This window comes from Podarcis pityusensis (assembly GCF_964106645.2).
Source record: "Podarcis pityusensis genome assembly, chromosome: 1".
NCBI lineage: Eukaryota > Metazoa > Chordata > Lepidosauria > Squamata > Lacertidae > Podarcis > Podarcis pityusensis.
In genome coordinates this window covers 68,819,680-68,841,069 of record NC_138028.1, presented here as the reverse complement: position 1 = coordinate 68,841,069, position 21,390 = coordinate 68,819,680, and the positions used below count along the sequence as shown (strand labels likewise).

Sequence of the window (21,390 nt, the reverse complement as noted above, 5' to 3'; positions counted from 1 at the left end):
CCTGTTTAGGGAAGTTTTCAATGTGTGACATTTTAATGTATTTTTAATCTAAACTGCTCAGAGTGGTTGGGGAAACCCAGCCAGATGGGCGGGGTCCAAATAAATTATTATTATTATTATTATTATTATTATTATCACACTGTTTAACAAATTCTGATTCATAAAACCTATCTAAAAATTAACATTTTTTTTATAAGACCTTTTGCAACTGTATTAATTGTTAAGTGGACAGGGCAGTGACTAGGAAAGGGAGTGTCCCTGCATGTTTGTCTTTGGAGACCCTGTCCCCATAGGGTCACCTCTGTTCTTTACCAACACAGCCCTGGTCTCTCTGTGGCCCTAGATTGGCAGTTGTCCCCACCACTCTCTCAAGCTGATTTGCTGGGCTTGTTAAGATTTCATATCTTTGGGAATGAGTTGCCCCATTTGCCAGGAAATAACACACAGATATACGATAACTTCAGGGACAAGGGTGGCGTTGTGGGTTAAACCCCAGAGCCTAGGACTTGCCAATCAGAAGGTCAGCGGTTCGAATCCCCGCGACAAGGTGAGCTCCCGTTGCTCGGTCCCTTCTCCTGCCAACCTAGCAGTTTGAAAGCATGTCAAAGTGCAAGTAGATAAATAGGTACCACTCTGGTGGGAAAGTAAACGGCGTTTCTGTGCGCTGCTCTGGTTCGCCAGAAGCGGCTTAGTCATGCTGGCCACATGACCCGGAAGCTGTACGCCGGCTCCCTCGGCCAATAAAGTGAGATGAGCGCCGCAACCCCAGAGTCGGTCACGACTGGACCTAATAGTCAGGTGTCCCTTTACCTTTACACGATAAATTGCAATAACGACTAAACGGCTATATTCCAAAAACTTGTGTCCTGCTTTTAAAATCATGGCTCTTGCTACACCCTGTGGTTTGAATGAATTTATATATGTAACTATGCAAGAATGGTTTTTGAATTTTGTTTTGTTTGTCTTTATATTTTAGGTTTGTTATTGCTTATGGCCAAATAAATATAATTTGCTATCGCTACTAAATAAATTAACTGAGTACTGGATACAGTTTGTCATGTGCTACAAAAATAAGTTTCAAAATAAACTTTATCAGTGTTGCTTTTATTTATGCTACATTTTTTGGTTGTTTGGGTATTTGTTTGCTATTTTGTATTAAATATTAATAATAAAAAGAACAATGCGCATTAAAAAAGGATTTTAATATACAGCAAGGCATGCTAATCTGCTCATCATTCCAGTTTTTTAAAGTACGGCATGATAATTCATTCTTCATAAGTGTTGTGCAAAATGTGCCCTTATCTGAGAGCATAACACTGTCAAAAGAATTTTTAAAAACTGCTTTACAGTCCATAGCCCTAATTCATAGAACTTCAGGTTTTCAGAATCTATACAGATGTTGGTTCTTTCAGTTTTTCAAGGCCAAATATACCTGTTGAAGAGGGCAGAAAAAGGTTGGATCCCCACCCCCCCAGTCAGTTTGGCTATACTGACCCACTTTTATTTGTATTTTTTTATTTTTGCAGTTTACAGACCATAACAACAAAAAAGAAACAAAATACAGATATTGTATCTCCTTTGACATCCCTCTCCCCCTTTTGTGGATCCTTATGTTTACATTTTCATTCTGCATCTTAACACTAACTCCAATTACAGTGGTACCTCGGGTTACAAACACTTTGGGTTACAAACACTTCAGGTTACAAACTCTGCTAACCCGGAAGTATTACCTCAGGTTGCGAACTTTGCCCCAGGATGAGAATGGAAATCGTGCACCGGCAGCGGGAGGCCCCATTAGCGAAAGCGCGCCTCAGGGTAAGAACAGTTTCAGGTTAAGAACGGACCTCTGTAATGAATTGTTTGTAACCCGAAGTACCACTGTATTATAAATTATTTTAAATCCTTAATCAGTCCATGGTTCAGATTTTTGCTACAAACCTACTAATAAGTGTAATTATTTACAATATTTTTTTCAAATACCTTATATAATTCCCTGATTCTTTGTTAAAATTTGATTCTTCCTGGCTCCTGATTCTTCCTGTAAATTTTGCCAATTCAGCGTAGTTAATTAGTTTTAACTGTCACTCCTCCTTGGTTGGAACAGAATTTTCTTTCCAACTCCGGGCCAGCAACATTTGGGCAGCTGTGGTCACATATGTGCATATGTAGCCAACCAACATGGGCTGCTGATTTTTAAAATTATCACATATCACCCATTTGCACACATGAGACACAATCTGGAAGGTGACAGTAATCCCAGCTACACTGTTAGCTCTTAATAATTACTAAAGGATCATCTTCCCAACTGCATTTTGTTTTGTTTTTCTAACCATGGAAAAAGTGCCTTGCCCCAGCTCCATTACAGCACCCCCCCCAACATTTCTCCAATTAAAATAGAGACATCCATTTTACTATTTATACCCCACACATCTTATTGTGTTGCCCCAGCACTCCATCATATATAAAAACATTATAAAACATTAAACATTTCTTTAAAAAACCTTCCTTATGTACAGGATTGCCTTCAGATGGCTTAGGGGTTAGGTAACTCCATACCCTCCAACATTTCTCCAATGAAAATAGGGACACTCTAAGGAAAGTGGGACATTCCAGGACCAAATCAGAAACTGAGACAGCTTCTCTAAATCAGGGACGTCCCTGGAAAATAGGGACACTTGTAGGGTCTGATTAGAGCTTTATATCACAACGTTTCAAAAACTCACTGCAGGAAAGGTATAGGAAGTACCGTATTTTTTGCCCTATAGGGAGCACCTAGTTTTTTTGGGGGGGGGGGGAAATAAAGGGGAAAAAATTATTTTCCCCCCAGGCGCGGGGCTGGGGTGGGGGAAGCCCGAGCTTCCCCCGACCCCAGCCCCCAGAACAGGCTGCTATCCGCAAGCCTTGGGAGCCCGGCGGGAACTCCCGCTGGGCTCCGCAGGCTTGCGGATATCTGCGCGAAGCCCGGGGTGTGCTACTCAGCGCACCCCAGGCTTTGGGCTGCAGGCTGCTGTCCGCAAGCCTTGGGAGCCCGGCGGGAACTCCCACGGGCTCCCAAGGCTTGCGGATAGCTTCCTGAAGCCTGGAGAGGGAGAGGGGTCAGTGCCCTCTCGCTCTCCAGGCTTCAGCGAAAGCCTGCATTCGCCCCATAGGACGCACACACATTTCTCCTTCACTTTTGGAGGGGAAAAAGTGCGTCCTATAGGGCGAAAAATACGGTAAATTCTAGAATGACAGTTTCTCTTCTAAAACAGAAACAAAAAATTCTAGATACTCGAATATTATGTCCCCCTCCCAACTGGTGTTTTATTGTGGGTGCATTCTGTTACAAGTTCTTGACACAATAATAGTGCATTAGTGGTGAATTTATTCTGCTTTAGTTTGTTCCCCATTTCTACCATATTATTGCTCTACATAGGAGCTATAATGCAACTTGGCCTGCATTCACATGACAGTTTATTCTGTTTTCATGACTCCACTAAACATTAAGTCCTGCATTATATTTGAACTTATATTTGAACACATGACAAAATAGCCTCCTCTGAACTATTGTGAAATGTAGCACAAGTTTAGTGCTCATTTCTGTGTTATTTGCTAATTAATATGGTAGAAATGAATGCTAAAGCTGTGCTGTATTTTGCTATAGTTCCAGAAGTGGCTTTTTTATATTGTGTGAAGGCTTAAATATATTATAATGTGAAAATTAACAGTGAGGGATGAATACAGCCAACAACAACAACCACCCAGAACATTTGTGGTATTTCAGCAGGAAGTTATGAGATATGTATTGATTGGAAATGAAGCAGCGTGACTACCACAAAACTTTTGCAGGGACGAAAGCAGGATTGTGTATGACCACCCCAGCAGTATCATGAGCACAAGTAATCATGAATGCATGCTTATGCATGTCTGGAGGGGCCCTTTATGACCCTGAATAAGCTTCTCTTTAGCACAGCACTTGGTTTTACCTTCTAACTCTAGTGCAAATTTCATGGAGTTAGACCCTTGTCTTGTTTAAGGTGATGCCTAATATTATTGTTTCACTGATAACCTAGTAATTCTTTTGCAAGGCCATCAGAACTCCTATTTCATCACTGGAAATCAATGCTGTTTGAAAGCAGAAAGCTTGAATTGCCACGAACAATTTCCCCAATTTTAAAGCTTTGCTCTTTTTGTTTTCTAGTAACCCTCCCCGCCCCAGGTTATATTTCTAATGATGGTGTCACCTCCACCATCCTCATCATAGAAGGAGTTGTAAGAAAAGCATTGGATTCAGTGAGATCTTGTTGTCCCTCTAAACCGAACCTCTGAGATCCATGCATCACAATTTTCATTTACAAATTCAATATTCACAATTCAGGCAGCCTTATTCAGAGTTTTGACTCAGTCCCCATTAAGATTAATCAGCCTCTATTCCCAAGCTTGCCTTGGAAGATCCAGGGTGTTAGATAATCACCTGGAAACTCATTGCCTGCCATTATGTTACGCTAGTGTTATGAGACTAGGATGTTGAAAGGGAAAGGAGTAAAAGAGTAATCATCTTTGCAACACTGAAACAACTCATTAAGATCATGGGAAAAAGAAAGCAAAAGAACCAAAGGCATTAAAGCTAATAGCAAAATTCAGGTTGTCAAATGAAGTGTGTTTTTCATTTTAAAACAGTTAACGGGATTTCTGAAACTAGAAATGGCAGAGCGAAGTTGAATTCAGATAAAGTATCACATTTCCGTTTCTTGTAGTTTTTATTTCATGCCCCTTTTGCCTTTCTAATTGACACCTGGGCCCTGACAAATTGGGGCTGCTTCAGCTGAAAGCAATTTGCTTTTTAACCCCACGTAGCTATTGCAAACGGATTGGCTTTTGTGCATGTTACTCATGCATTAACAACCCACTGAAAGATGAACCTGTTAACCCTGAACAGAAACTTTTATACATAACTTGGCTGAGCATTCTGTCATGTGCCTCGCTGAAAGCAATAATACTGAATCATTTGTATCCACTCACATAAAAAGGGCAGGGAGTCTAGCAAATGGATGCTCTTGCAAACTCTGGCTGTAATCTTATAATGGAATATATACTACAGAAAGAATCACAACAGGAGGAAGTGTACTATGGCTGCTAAATTTTTCAAACTGATCTTTGCAAGAAACCTTCCTTTACCATTCTCTCAACATCGTTACAGATGCCAACAGAAATGAGTGGCTCACAGTAGAAAAATGAAAGGCAATGGATGCCTTCCTTTTATAGAAAAAAGCAGTGCTTTCAAGTTGTTTTCTTATTACAATGCAGGGAGAAAACCAGTTGCTGTCAAACCAAGTTGCAACGTGAAACAGAGAGGTCAGGGTCTTGCACTTTAAACATGACACATACCCAATTCATCTGCATTTTCAACTAATATAATAAGTGATTGTGTGCATCCTCCGCAGTTTTGCATAGGAGTCCTGTTGCAGCCAGGGTGAGAATTGTTACATAAAGTTTTGCCTCAGAACAATTAAAACAACAGGTGCATCATCCAGAGATGGAGCCAGACACCACACATGCCTTATTTTCAAGGTACAGCTAGACACACATTGTTCAGTGTATAAAAATACTGTTGTGAGTTGTCCAAAACTGAGTAATTGGTTTGGGAAATGCAAAAGGCTGGAAGAGGTCTGCAGGCCAAAATTGATTACTGGGCCTCATTACAATTTGATTTTAATCTTACTCAATCTTGACCTTAATCTTCTTGTCAAGGAAATCTATTGACCAGACCATCTTTCTAGTGATAAATAGAGGCATTTTAATGGTTTTATTGTATTCTCTTAGTTTCTTCTTGTAAGCTATTGTGATGTGGTTTACGTAATGAGTGCCTGATCACTCCCCCCCCCCGCTTGTTAATTCATTTTCATTTGCTTCATTAGACTTTTTAAGTAGTGTTATTTGCCTTAGTGTGTGCCTGAGATAAATATTTTGTTCGATTCTGGTATTTTTAGTCAGTTAAACACAAGCTTTTATTCAATGCTAATCCTATTAAAGCAATAGGACAAGTAATGTGGCATGAAAAAGGAGTTGTAGTATAAAAATAATAAGTTAAACAGTTCTGGTATTTCTGTAGAAATCCAATTATCTACAATAGTTGAAAAATGATATCATCCATGCCTCTGGGTCTGCATAGGTGCAGCATAACAGCTAAGTGGGTGCTAACTGATTTAAACTTTTGGGTCAGATACTCAAAAGTCAAAAGACTGACTCAGAAGTCCTTGGAAAGCTGCCATCCTTATTTTAGCTTTTTGGAGAAAGGCCATATGAGGTGGTAGTAAACTTTGTGTATGTGTGGTTTTTTCCCCATCAAGAGAACCACTAGTAAGACTAAGGTAAGACTATTGCTGAACAAACCTTGTTTAGATTCCCTGGACTGAGGCAATTAACAAACAGTCTCAAATGTAGCATTCTCGGGAAAGGTGGCAGCTTCAGTAATTCCTGAATGAAATGGAGCAAATTGAAATTCAGTTATCTTTTGCTATATTTACTTGGAAATGTGGTGGCTGCTATGAATGTTTATTACGTCAATTTAGACTGGTGCATCAGTGCTGCTTATTACTAGAGATGTTAGATCTGACCATAGTGACCTTTTGCTTTATTTATACCCAGATTGGAGTATTGCAATGTGCTCTGTGTAGGGCTGTCTCCTCAAAAACTGTCAGTTATTCAGAATGTGGCAGCCAGACTGTCAGCTGGAGCTGTTTTTTGGAATTGTGTTTCCCCTTTGTTAAAAGAGCTATGCCAGTTTCTGGTTCATATTTGGACACAAGTTAAAGTGCTAGTTACGACCTGCTCTTCTGGAGAGCATAGCCTTCAACTGTCCAGATAAAAACATGACATCCTGTTTTGGGGGCTGTGCTCTCAAGAGCATGGTGCCCAGAAATGTGTGTTTTGGGGGTGCTGCGGCCCTGCCACACAAGATGGTGATGCCCCAAACGACATATTTTTTGCGCTGTGCTCTTTTGTGAGAGCACAGAGCCTCAAAAAGCATTTTTGGGCTCTATACTCTCACACAGGTCATGTGACTCGCTAGGATGTGCAGCCCTGAATACATGCATCTCGGTTTGGGGCCTGGAGATGTTGGAGGGTATTGGAGAAGCAGTCCTGTATGATTGTTTAATTTCTAGTTAACATGAGGGGTAGTGGTGGTTCTCTTTCATAGTTGCCCTCAGACTGTGACATTTATTCCCCTAGAGAGGCTTATCTCAAGCTCTGTTGATGTCTTTGCACCACCGTGTGAAAACCTTCTTACAGACAAGTGTTTGGCCTGTAAGATTTTTCTTTTTTTATGTTCTCACTCATGCTTTTGCTAAAATGTTGTCAATATGTTATTTTATTTGCTCTTTTGTCATGTTTCAACATAAAAATGAGAAACAGTTTTCAGTCCAAGGGCTAAATTCCCTTGAACGGAACCTTCCAGGGTCGCATTCCCTTGTAGGAGGAGTCAGAGGCAAAAGTAGGCTGAGCAAATGAATACATCTCTTAACTTTATACATCAAGCTGCATTCCAGCTACACAAATGCTTTTGTTTAAGTGATGTTTTCCTTTCCTTTCCTTTCCTTTTTGTTATTAAAAAAACCTGCAGCTGGAAAAATATTCTCTTACTTACCCTGCCAAAATTTCCTGTCAGAGGCACTAGTAGCAGGAATTTGATTTGCCCAGAAGCTTTTGGAAAGAGGAGTTCTCATTTTCCCCAACAACGTTGTTGAGAAATAGAAATATATTTTCTAAAACAGTCCTGCATACCAGGCACAAAATATCACAAATGAGTCATAAACCTAGTATATGTTTCTTTCACTAAGAAGAATTCAAAACGTGCTAACTGTATACTTTTGTAGCTTCAAAAACAGAGTTCTGGATGAGCTATGTTAGAAGCAAGAGTTATTACTTCACATTTCAACTGGTGATTGTGACAACCACCATTTTGTAGAATTGTAGCAAGTAGGAGGAGGACCAAAGTCCATTCATGTCAAGAGGAGGACTCCTATACAGTTCATAGAATCATAGAATCATAGAGTTGGAAGAGACCACAAGGGCCATCGAGTCCAACCCCCTGCCAAGCAGGAAACACCATCAGAGCACTCCTGACATATGATTGTCAAGCCTCTGCTTAAAGACCTCCAAAGAAGGAGACTCCACCACGCTCCTTGGCAGCAAATTCCACTGTCGAACAGCTCTTACTGTCAGGAAGTTCTTCCTAGTGTTTAGGTGGAATCTTCTTTCTTGTAGTTTGGATCCATTGCTCCGTGTCCGCTTCTCTGGAGCAGCAGAAAAACAACCTTTCTCCCTCCTCTATGTGACATCCTTTTATATATTTGAACATGGCTATCATATCACCCCTTAACCTCCTCTTCTCCAGGCTAAACATGCCCAGCTCCCTTAGCTGTTCCTCATAAGGCATCGTTTCCAGGCCTTTGACCATTTTGGTTGCCCTCCTCTGGACACGTTCCAGTTTGTCAGTGTCCTTCTTGAACTGTGGTGTCCAGAACTGGACACAGTACTCCAGGTGAGGTCTGACCAGAGCAGAATACAGTGGCACTATTACTTCCCTTGATCTAGATGCTATACTCCTATTGATGCAGCCCAGAATTGCATTGGCTTTTTTAGCTGCCGCGTCACACTGTTGGCTCATGTCAAGTTTGTGGTCAACCAAGACTCCTAGATCCTTTTCACATGTACTGCTCTCAAGCCAGGTCTCACCCATCTTGTATTTGTGCCTCTCATTTTTTTTGCCCAAGTGCAATACTTTACATTTCTCCCTGTTAAAATTCATCTTGTTTGTTTTGGCCCAGTTCTCTAATCTGTCAAGGTCGTTTTGAAGTGTGATCCTGTCCTCTGGGGTGTTAGCCACCCCTCCCAGTTTGGTGTCATCTGCAAATTTGATCAGGATGCCCTTGAGTCCATCATCCAAGTCGTTGATAAAGATGTTGAATAAGACCGGGCTCAAGACAGAACCCTGTGGCACCCCACTAGTCACTCTTCTCCAGGATGAAGAGGAACCATTGATGAGCACCCTTTGGGTTCGGTCAGCCAGCCAGTTACAAATCCACTGAGTGGTAGCATAGTCAAGACCACATTTTACCAGCTTCTTTACAAGAATATCATGGGGCACCTTGTCAAATGCCTTGCTGAAATCAAGGTAGGCTACATCCACTGCGTTCCCTTCATCTACCAGGCTTGTAATTCTGTCAAAAAACAAGATCAGGTTAGTCTGACATGACTTATTTTTCAGAAATCCATGCTGACTATTGGTGATCACAGCATTCCTTTCTAGGTGCTCACAGACTGTTTGCTTAATGATCTGCTCCAGAATCTTCCCTGGTATTGATGTCAGGCTGACTGGGCGGTAATTATTTGGGTCCTCTCTTTCCCCGTTTTTGAAAATAGGGACAACATTTGCCCTCCTCCAGTCTGCCGGGACTTCGCCTGTTCTCCAGGAATTCTCAAAGATGACTGCCAGTGGTTCTGAGATCACATCTGCCAGTTCTTTTAATACTCTTGGATGCAGTTCATCTGGCCCTGGAGACTTGAATACATCTAAACTAGCCAAGTATTCTTGTACTATCTCCTTAGTTATTCTGGGCTGTGTTTCCTCTGCTGAATCATTTGCTCCAAATTCTTCAGGTCGGGCATTGTTTTCTTTATCGGAGAAGACTGAGGCAAAGAAGGCATTGAGGAGTTCAGCCCTTTCTGTGTCCCCTGTTTGCATTTCACCATCTTCTCCTCTGAGTGACCCCACTGTTTCTTTGTTCTTCCTTTTGCTACGAACATACCCATAAAAGCCTTTTTTGTTGCTTTTAACCTCTCTAGCAAGCCTGAGTTCATTCTGTGCTTTAGCTTTTCTGACTTTGTGTCTACACGTGCTGGCTATTTGTTTGAATTCCTCTTTGGTGGTTTCCCCCCTTTTCCATTTTTTGTACACATCCTTTTTTAATCTTAACTCAGTTAAAAGTTCTTTAGATAGCCACCCTGGCTTCTTTAGGCACCTTCCATGTTTCCGTCTCATTGGTATTGCCTGAAGTTGTGCTTTTACTATCTCCCTCTTAACAGCCCATGCAATTTCTGTTGTTCTACAGGATTTGAATGGTTTTATTTTGAGAATCTTTTGTAAGCTACTTTTGTGAGTCTTTTGGGACTAAAAAGCAGGATATTAATATTCTAAGTGATAAATAAAATCAAGCCAGATAAAACTAGTTCTAATTGGAAATGAGCACAGTGGAAACTTTAGCCACTACCTAGAAAAAACAGTAAATATTTTTGCAGTCCTGAAATTGAAAACCCCTGCCTGTAGCTTTCATTATTATGCTTTATACAAGTACAACACTCTGACAACAGCTTTTGAGTATTATGGGTTGTTTGCAGCTGCATTTGATCCTTCCCAGGCTTAGTTTTTCCTCAGCTTTTTCCCCTTCAAAGGAAAAGAGAGATCTGATGGCTTTTTAGCCTGGGAAAGTACTACAAAGAGAAATGATTCCATTTCAGTCTGCTGATTGTAGGAAGAAAAGCACTTTAGGAAATGTTTATAGCCAACCAAGGAAATCTTAAACCCAGTGAAGCAGGAGCCCGTGAACTCATCAAGGAGTGAACTTTCATAACTTTGATATTTCAACAAAATAGGTCAATCTTAATTTAACAGAAAAATATCTGTCAAGGACACAAGTCAAGGTCAGTTTGTCTTATTTAGAAAGCAAAGGGTCTGCCCTCAAGACTACATGGATTCATTACTCTTTCACACCTATTCTGTCATACTCTCAATCATGGTGAGCAAAGAGTAAACGTGCACTTTAATGCCTAGATTTTAATCCTTTCATGGGTTTCAGAGTATGCAACTAGGGTGTTGCCAATTAAGGCTGGAATCTTTAGGACTGCAGAGACCAAGATTCGAGCTACCACCTAGCCATGAAGCTAACTGGGTGCCCTTTGGATCACAATATTATTATGAGGAAAATATATTCTATTTTTTGTCATATTTTCATCCCACTCTTTCTCTGTTGAAATAGTTCAGGGTGTTTTAAATAGCCCCTCCCATTGTATCTTCCCAGCGATCCAGTGAGGTAGATTAGGTTGAGATGGTAACTTGCACAAGGTCACACATTGTGGTATATAGCAGTGCTTCTCAAGCTATCTGATGTGGTGGACCAGCAGTTCCCACCCCGCCAAAGTGGCAGTCCCTGAAGTGCCCCATCCAACCTAGGCTGTGATGGAGTTGCTACCAAGTTGTTGGTAGGCTAAATGTTCAGTTAGTAAGTCAAGAACAAAAAGAGTGTCCTGCTGGATCAGTCCAAAGGCAGATCTAGTCCAGCATCTTGTTCTTCCAGTGGCCGGCCAGTTGCCTGGGGAAAATTTGAAAGCAGAACTTGAGTGCAACAATACTCTCCCTACCTGTGCACCTCAGTTATTACTATTCAGCATTAGGCATTGCTCTCCATTATTTTAGGTGGGCATAGGATCAGACTACCTATAAGACAAAGTTAAAGGCTATCAACTCTGTGTAGTATAAGTGGTGATTCCAGAAGAAAAATAACATGTTTGCTTGGAAGCTGTTACTTCCAAATTGTTGATAAGACCAGGCATTCTAACATCCAAGTTTTCTTTGATCTCTGAAAGAAGTGCACTATTTAGTTTTCAGATCATCTTTGACTCCTAGTTATAAACATATTCATCTCTCCTGCGTCACACTTTCCTGACCTTGGTCTTTTGATTGCATTTCCTTATCTGGATTACTTTGATTTCTTGATTTCATTAGCAGATCATCTGAACATGTCAAAATGTGTAAAATGAAAGCAGACTCTTTTCAAAATTCAGATATAGTGATTATGGTTTGGTATTTTCCAGTACAGAGCTTTCTCCAAATACAAAGAGAGTGGGTGAAGGGGAACGACTTGCAAAATGTACCATTATAATCATTTTTACAGATGAAAAAAGCAAAAAGATATTACAGGACTTTTCAAGGGTAAAATAAAAAGCAAAGCCAGGGGTCCTTGTTCTCAGACACAAAGCAGCTATTAAATAACAATTATGTTCTGAGCCTTACTGGTCCTTGAAAAGTTATGGCTCTCAAAGCTAGACTATGAGTTTTATTCAGTTAGGGTAAGGCAGGAAAGAAAAACTGATATTCAGTCATATTCTGTTAAAGCTAGTATTATTCTATCCCAGTATCCTAAAACTAGTATTGTTTTATTAGTGGTTCACAATCATCACAATGACTTGGGACTATCCTATTTTCTTCAGGGTCCCTTTAAGATGGATAATCTGAATTTTTATTTTACTTTAAGGAAGGTTTTTTGTTTTTTTTTTTTTTTTGCTGAGCAGTGGCATGTTTCTCAGGCTGCCTCCAGACCCTCAGTATTTTGTGGGAGAGTTTCAAGTGCCTACTGGAACTGTAGGATTGCACATTTAAAGTGGATTAAAGTGCTCTGTTGCTCTAGTGGAACAAAGCTACTTTTTTATATAAAAAAAACCCCAAACACACAGATGTTTTGGGCTTTGGAAAGTGATGGGGAAATGCATTGAAAATGATGGATAAATGACCAATGGGAAAATATGTAAGCACCCCGCAAGTTAAATCAGGTTGAATGTAGGATGAATGCTGATTGTCTTATAAACAAATCAGAAATAATGCTCAGTAAAGACCTGAAACAGTCTAACTGCCACATTAGCTTTGTGCAAGAAAACTGGGATGAATGGTGAATAAATACTGTAGGTTGTCTGGAGAAGCGCCTAGTCCTGTTGACTATTTTGCAGCACACAGTGCTAACATATGTTCTGAGCTGTGAAAGATATGCTCAATGGGGAAAAAACTCTGCTTCAGCATAGAGAGTTGGCTTAGGGCAGAGATAGGTAACCTTTTGCTTCCCCACACACCTGATATTATCAAACTCCAATTCAGGGATGATGTTAGTCATCATTCAACAACATCTGGAAGGCCACAGATTTCCCAACACCTTAGCGGTAGGAAAATGCGTAGGATATTTCTCCTTGTGCATTTTGACATTTCCATCCCTTATGGATCCTACTTTGCAGCCTCCTTGAGAGTTTTTGCTTTTTGTGCATCCTTGAACTTGGATCATACTTTTTGCTTGCCTGGATGGAACACAGAGAGGGATGTTTGAGTGTGCATAGAAATAAGCCTACTGTAAGGAAGGTAAAATGAACATGCATTGCTCCACCTGATTCTTGATTCTTGGCCCGCCCACTGTGGGCATGTGACCCTGGAAAGTTGCCTAGTGGTGTTTGAGCTGAAGAAGGTTCTTCACTCCATGATATAATTATGCATTTCTTTTAACAGATAGGACAATCAATATGTAGCTGTCAGGGAAGGCAGGGCTTGAATGTGTGACAGGGCTGGGAGGACCAGAGGCTGACCTAGGAGAGGGGGCCAGCAATTTATGGGGTTTGGTGCCACCCATGAGGCAGGAGGAAGGAAGGGTGGAAGGAAGGGCGGAAGGGCGGAAGGAAGGAAGGAAGGAAGGAAGGAAGGAAGGAAGGAAGGAAGGAAGGAAGGGGAAGGGTCCAAGTAGTCAGAAACAGAGGAAGGGCCACAGAAAATGTTGGAAGAGGCTGCTCAGGCAAGGAGCGGGCCAGTCAAATCCCCACTTTCCCCTGCCCTGCTGTCTCCTAGAACCAGGAGGGGCTTGAAGAGGGAAATGCAGTGATTACTTCCATGCAGCAGAAGTTTCAGGTCGTGTACACACTTCACCAGATGAGGGTACATTAGCCTGGTGGGTGGGGGGACATAGCCCCACTGTTGCTTCAACTGTTTCACCAGACATGAACCTGGGAAAGTCAAGGCCAACTACATAGACACCAGAGGGGTGTGTGTGTGTGTGTGTGTGTGTGTGTGTGTGTCCAGTGTACCTTAGTCGTTGCTGTGTGTGCGCTTTTGTCAACAAAAAATGAATTATTAGCAGTTTGTCTTCTTTGACTGAGTGTGCACAGGACAGTAGCCCTTTGGGCTTTGACAGTCAGTCTTCTTTGGAGTGGCGTACATCCGGAGGCATGGCTGGCACGCGTCCCAGGGGGCAGGGTATGCAGCAGGGGGTGCGTGGCAAGTGGTGCAAGTCCTGGGGTGTGCGCGGTGAGAGCCGAGTGTCCCAGGGGGTGGGGACGGCCGCAATGTCATCCCCCGGGATGGCACCCAGGCCGGACCGTCCCCCCCGGCCCCACCTTCGTCTGCCAGTGCTTGTCATGACCTGTCTGCCTGTCTGCCTTAACTAGAAAACTAAGAATTGTTTTTTAATTTTACTCCCTTTCCTATATGATCCCCATTTGAGGAGATATTTCTTCAGGTGCAATATGAAAAGATTTCCAACCCAGCTCCAAGAGATATTACCACAGAAGCAGAGTCTCTCTGTTGAAATTAATGGTGGAAATAGATATGGCTGATCATACAACTTCTTTGATAGAACGAGATGAATATATACCGTGAACATAAACTTGCACAGTGAATGTTTGATTATCTATCAGTGAATAAATGAATGTAAATTGCTGTGTTTGTTCTTCCTCATATCATGATTGAGGTTTCTGTCTCTCATAGCTGGTATAGCTGCATTTAATACAGGAGCAGACCTTAAGAACAACAGGAAATGAAAGCTTAATGTTTATTTTCTGGAGATTGTTGCAGTTTTGACAAGGACAGCAAGAAATTCTTGGAACAACTCTGTCCTGACCTTGCAGAGGTGGGTTTTGTTTTTGTTTTTGGTATTCTCTACCCACACCCTGTCTTCCTTTGATGTATACAGAAAGCTGGGACTGAAGCCTTTTCGGGTATATTTTAATTATTGCCATTTTTCAAATATTGCTTGTTTCAGGCTGAAGATTTTCTAGTGACTCCAACAAGAGGATTAGGCTAAATGCTCTATTTTTGTTAATGCTAGGTAAGGCGATAAGGCGGCACAGCAATATAATGAGATGGATTCACCACCCAACTAGGTTTTTGCATAGCTTTAGCTTCTACATACAGTGATTTTTTTTTTTAATTCAGTAAGCAAATAGTGAAAATAGCAGAATCCATGCTTAAGCCAGAAAAAGTGCACTCAGCTGTTCTGAAAGCAAGCTTCGAGCTTATCTGTAAGCATTTGATAATGATGCTAAGGCTTTTCCTATGGAAATAGCAACTTAAAGAGGAAAAATAGAGCCAAACCAGGGGAGATGGGATAGTAGCCATATTTTATGCACCTCTTCCAAAATACAGCAGGAGTGGGTGGAAAACTCCTTATTTTTATATGAAAAAAGGATGCCATAGAGGGGAAGGAAATCTACCTTCCTCCCTGTGTTTCTATACTGTGTTCTGCTTCATTAACCAATTTTCTTCCTGCCCAATTCACTGCCAGTACTGGATTCAGGCCAAGGGAGAATCTGCTTAAAACTGCAGAGGAAACCTGAGTTGGCAAGGCTCATTTGAAACAACAAGAAGAAACCGAGCGTTTAGTGTCATCAGCCCAGACACTCTGCCAATAGAGATTCAGCAAGCGCCTTCCATCCCAACCTTTAAACGCCTGCTGAAAACTTTTTCTATTCCATCATGCTTATGCAAGCAGTTAAGAACACAACTTTCCATAATAGCTAGCTAACTTCTGCTTTTAACATTTTAATATGGTTTTGTGTATGATTGTTGTAAACCACACTGATATTTTTTTAAATGAATAGCAGTATCTAAACATTTTCATAAATAAAAATGGTAGATTAGTACTTCTCTCCTCCTAGTAAAGAATAGACCTCCCTACCTATATTTTAGATGCTAATAGGGAAGACATGTGGCTTGGGGGGGGCTGTGTCAGGCTTCAGGGAATTGGCTCCCCCCCCGGCAGTAGATAAGCAGAACAAAGAGAAAGGAGTCTCTTACCAGTTAGAAACTTTAATGATCACAGCGAGAGAACAAAGAATCTATTCCTAGGAATGAAGGTGCTCCCAATTAAGGGTCCCACCCATTTCCTCCCTAGTCACCCACGTCACTACCGCGTCTTGTAAACTGATCACACAACCACTGTGCTTTCTGTTCTGCCACCTTATCAGCTCTTCTTGTCCTTGGGCTGGGCAGAGGAGGGTTTCCCGGAGACAGTGAATCTGTTAATTCTCTCTCTCCCAGTGCTTCTTCTTCTAGCTGATCCCCATCCACTATTTCCCAGCTTCTGCCTTCTGAACTATGTCCCTCTGCAAACCACTGTTCCAAATCTATGCTGTCCTCCTGCTCCTGGGAAGATTCAGGATCCTGATTAGGAGCAGGGGGAGGCTCCCACCATTCCTCCTCAGTGCAGCTCTCCTCAAACAGTCTCTGACAGGCTGTTCCTCAGGGGTAGAGTACAAGCTTTGCCAGAGAAGGTCCCAGGTTCAATCCCTGGCACCTCCATGTTGGACTGGAAAAGGCCCATGTCTGGAACCCTGGAAACATGCTGCCAGTCACTGTAGACAATACTGAGCTAGACGGACCAAGGGTCTCAGTTGGGATAATGCATCAACACTTTGAGATCATTAAAAACAATATTTTGGACAGCGATGTTTATTTGCTTGTTTATTTTAATTTATTCATCGCTTTTATACAAGAAAAGAATCTCAACATGATAACCAGCAGCTTGCATTTTCTGTGGTGAGAAAAGCCTTCAATTTAATTTGACTACTTTCACAGAATCAGTCTAAATTATCTATTTCCTTAGTTTAACATGCAGTCACACAAAGTTATTTCATGCTACTGAAATACTCCCACTTCCTTTCTCATGCGAAATAATACCTTCTTATTCACACACCGCAAATATCAGACTACAGTTATTCACATGTTGGACTCTGTTGGTTTATTATATTTATACCATGCTTTTCAGATGGGGTCCCAAAGGTGTGATTGGGTCACAAAATGGTGTAGTTTACTAGAATGTGGTGGTGTTTTGGGCCTTGGCAGTTGATGTCATAGTCCAGGTTCTAGAAGAATGGTCAGTTACATTTGTCAACATCTGCTGCGCAAGTTATGATTTATTTATTTTTTGCAGTCATAATCTGAATAAATTCCAAGCAGGTTCATTTATTTATTTTACAATATTTGCATACTGCATGATTGTAATAAAACCTCAGTGTGGTTTATGCACAGTAAGCCCCCAACTTATATCTTCCGGGGTCCGCTATCCAGTTCATTAACGTTATGAAAATGCACCTAGTTTCCCTCTGGGCTCATAGGCTTCTCCTCCAGTGTGGCTGCAAAAAGGAGTTTGGAAACATTCACTTCTGTTTCAGATTAAACACAGCTTGCCATGTCAACTTAACCTGCACAAACTGTGGTTAATCTTAGCTATGGTTATAGGAAACAAGCTGACTTCAAAGTTATGAAGCTGGTTGGTTTCCACCCAACTTAGTTAAAAATATCTGCACTTGTGCAAACTCCACTAGTAAACATATAGCAAAGTACAATGTGAAGGCATTCCAGGGTCAATCTGGCTTTTTGCTTGAATTGCCATATACTTCTTACCCTCTGCATGCATATATTCTCCCTAACCACTCCTGCTCTCCCCAACTGCTGTTAGATAGTTCTATTGAAAGAGCTGGTGATTCAGCTTGAATATGTTAAGCCACTGAGTCAGAGCTAAAATGTGCTGAGGTGTGTCTTGACAGATTAACTCAGCGTTGCTCCAAACTGCCAGTGTTTTCACGGCATCTACTACTTTGCGGGGGTGTGGGCACCCATTCTGTAGCCCCTGTAGCAAATATCCTTTATTTGAACTCCCAGTTGTTGCTTGTGGTGCTAACACATGTGCATCACACTTAAGATCAGACACTGGGAGCAACTGATTCGCTCATTAATAATAATTTACATAATTGCCTGACAGTGAACATCCTTTGAAAGTTCTCTTTAATTGATTCTTCAGGAGTCTCACTCCCCATTCCCCCCCCCCAGCAAGACTTTTCAACATGGTTGCTTTGTTTTCATTAAGTTTGTAATATTTTCATATGTTTAGCGTTTTGATTGGGAAGACGGAAAGGGAAATGATCTTGAGAGGAGATGTAAAAAACTGCCTTTAGGCTGCTTCACATGTGACAAAATTTGCAGGTACGCTGTGTATATTATCCGCAGTGTATCCACTTATATGGGAAAGACAAACACCTTCCTATTTTGAAATTATATACCACAGTCCTTTGGGCAGGGGCACTGATATTTTAAAATAAATTCTTGCCCCTCACAACATCTTCATGATCATCATTAATTACCCCACACTGTAAAGAAACTTTCCCAGGGTGGTTTTACAGTAACAACAGTAGTAAAATCTAAAACAGCAGCTGGCAGAGCCACATGAAAATCAATTACAGGACATCAAAATAATGGGAGGAACTTTGTTTGTAAACCGCTTTGAGGTCTGTTTGCTCCCTGCCCTGCCCCAACCAAGCAGTGTATAAATTTTGTGAAATAAATAAATACTCAATTAAGTCATACTCAGATAATACCCCCTGAAATCAATGGATTTCCATTAATTTTAATGAGTCTACTCTGAGTATTGCATTGGATATTACCCTATATCCAATCTGGGGGCTTCTATTGTAGAAATAAACAATTCTAGTGAAAGGCAGATTTCTGGCTAAAACTACCCACTTATATTTACAGCCCCTTAGTGACTTGTACTTTAAAGATGCTGAAGTACTTTATCTTCCTTTAAGAGTACTCGTTCCAAAGTGGTTAAAAACCAGAAATAACCACCAATTACCCATTCATTAAATCATGTTTACCACCTTTTCCTAAGGTAATTACACAATTACAACATGGTCGTTTATGGCCTGTAAACACAGAGTCTGTGTTTATAGCCTTCCCTATAAAAGCTGGTAGAAATGTCAGAGGTTAATTGTCACCATGGCATGATGTTTACAATGGGATTCATTTTGGCCTGGAAGAAATGATGGTGATACAATCATGCAGATTTTGCTCTTGCCAGTTTATTTCCTCAGCCTCTGATCAGTAATTTCAAACTTGTATCATTCGATGTGATTTTCTTAAACAGAGTACTTTTTGAGTTTTAAGTTTTCTCATTTGCTCTTCTGGGTCAATCTGCTTTAAAATGATCCTCCCCCAAAGTATGGCTCATTAATTGATTGCTTTAAAAAGACATTAGTAGAAGTGAAGAGAACAGGAAAAAATAACAGGGTGGTTTAGCGGAGGCGGTCAGAGAATAAAAACAACCCCTAGGTGGCAGTAGTGAGGCTCAGAGTAGGAGAGGCTGGCTTAGCTGGTTTGCCTGCCTCTACTCCCTCTCACAGTAAGGCCCACAGCCCATGCTGTTATATGTAATAGTAAAAAGCAATATATCAATAAAACCAACAATAACCTAAAAAAAAGGATGAACATAGAACAACTTAAACATGGGGGAAAATTCACTGAAATACAGCCTATCTCTCTTTGCATTTTCAAAATGGGTCCCCCCCCCCCCGAGGTTTGCCATTGCCGTGGCTATTACTTGTGACAGACCAGTTCTGTTCTGTCTATCAAGGGAAAGTACATCACAGGAGAGGAAAAGCACTGACAGCTCTGTGTTTTGTTGTATTTATTTTGCACGGTGCGCTGTAGTTCTTTATTGTCATCTTAGATGAGGCAGATCAGATAGAGAATGGCAAGGTGCATATTAATCATAGCTTGCCGCCTGAAAAGCGAACCAAGCCACCCTGTAGTCTCGGATGCATGTCTGTCACATGCCAAGATGATTTAGCCCTTTTCCACGTGCTTATGAAACTGAACATATTTTTCTAGAGTCCTTTTAACCTTAATACACTTAGCACAATCCATCATAGCAGAACTCAGGGGCCTTCACTTTATTTGTTAGAATCCCAAAACTTCAACAGTATTTCTTCAGTCAAAGGAGACAATAATGAAAATGCACTGGCCCCAGTATGGAGGCCTATGTCAACCGATGCGTACATTCACCTGGGCTTCCGTGCTCTTGACAGGCCAATCTCGTTGCCCCTGCCTCACTGGAATGGAATCCACATGCTGTTGTTGTAGCTTTAAATGCAGTGCTTTTTTCCTGGGGGGTACACAGGGGTACGCATACCCCTAAACATTTGTGAATCTAAGTTTGGCTTCATTGAGGGGCAGCATTTCAATATGAGTAGGAAAATGAGAGTACCCCTAAACATTTTTTTAAAAGAAAAAAAGCACTGTTTAAATGTATAAGGGAGAAATGTATAAAGGAGAAGGGTTGCATTGGCTTTGTATACAGAAGGTTCCAGGTTCAATTCCTGGCTTCTCCAGGTGTGTGTGGGTGTGTGGGAAATGCTGCTATCTGAAGCCCTAGAGAACCTCTGCTAAAAATGTGTCAACAGTGCTGGGCTAGATGGATCAACAGTCTGACTCAGTGGAAGACAACTTCCTATGATCTTTATCCGTTTTACCCTGTTGCTGTGTGGAAGTACAAACTTTCCTTTAAAGCATGCCAGGAAAATTATAATTCTGCATTGCACTGAGCTGAAATGGGAGATTCCTGTTTGCAAAGTGGTTCACCTGCTCTAACGCGCTCATTCCCTCCAGTTTAGGTCATCTACGTGGGACCAGTTGAAAATGGACAATGTTCAACTCTACTGAAGTGGGTGCAGAATGCAGTCCCTCCACCTCACTCTTTACAATCGCTTTGCCCAGAGAAGAGGGATGAGATCCTTACTTCTTTTTTTAAAAAAATGATATTTATTAAAGTTTCCAATAAAAAAAAGACACGTCAATAACAAAGAGTTAAAAGTAAAAAAGAAAAACACACAATACCAAAATACACAATACAAAAAACAAAAAACAGAAAAAAGAAAACAGTTAAAAACAATACCACCTTTTCATAACCACTTTTAAATTTACTTATTTTCTGGACCTCCTTATACCTCCCTCTTTTGTATTCCAGTTCAATTTGTTTGTCCGGCAATTTCTTTCCCTCTTTTTTAATTCCAATCCTTAATCTTAATGTAATATAACCTTAAATTTTAACTTATTAAAAGCCAATTTTCCATTTCTTTTAACTTTTTAATCCTAATCCTTAATCTTGATCTATATATATCTTTAAAGCCTATACAGCTTGAAGCCATTTAACTTCAATCCATCATCACTCTAGCATTCTTTAATTTTGCAATGTTTCTGCAGATAGTCTTTAAATTTCTTCCAATCTTCTTCCACCGACTCTTCTCCCTGGTCACGGATTCTACCAGTCATTTCCGCCAGTTCCATATAGTCCATCAGTTTCATCTGCCATTCCTCCAGTGTGGGTAGCTCTTGTGTCTTCCAATACTTTGCGATGAGTATTCTTGCTGCTGTTGTTGCGTACATAAAGAAAGTTCTATCCTTTTTTAACACCGATTGGCCGACTATGCCCAGGAGAAAGGCCTCTGGTTTCTTCAAGAAGGTATATTTAAATACCTTTTTTAATTCAT

At 40.9% G+C, this 21,390-nt stretch overlaps 1 long non-coding RNA gene across 1 annotated transcript in view; it reads left to right on the top strand.

Annotated features, from left to right (window-relative positions):
• LOC308481467 overlaps window positions 1–20,642 on the top strand; it is a 130,645-nt gene extending 110,003 nt beyond the window's left edge. The window contains exon 5 of the long non-coding RNA XR_013988693.1: window positions 20,510–20,642. This is a non-coding gene — a long non-coding RNA (uncharacterized lncRNA). The remainder of the gene's footprint in view (window positions 1–20,509) is intronic.
• Window positions 20,643–21,390: the final 748 nt, after the last annotated feature.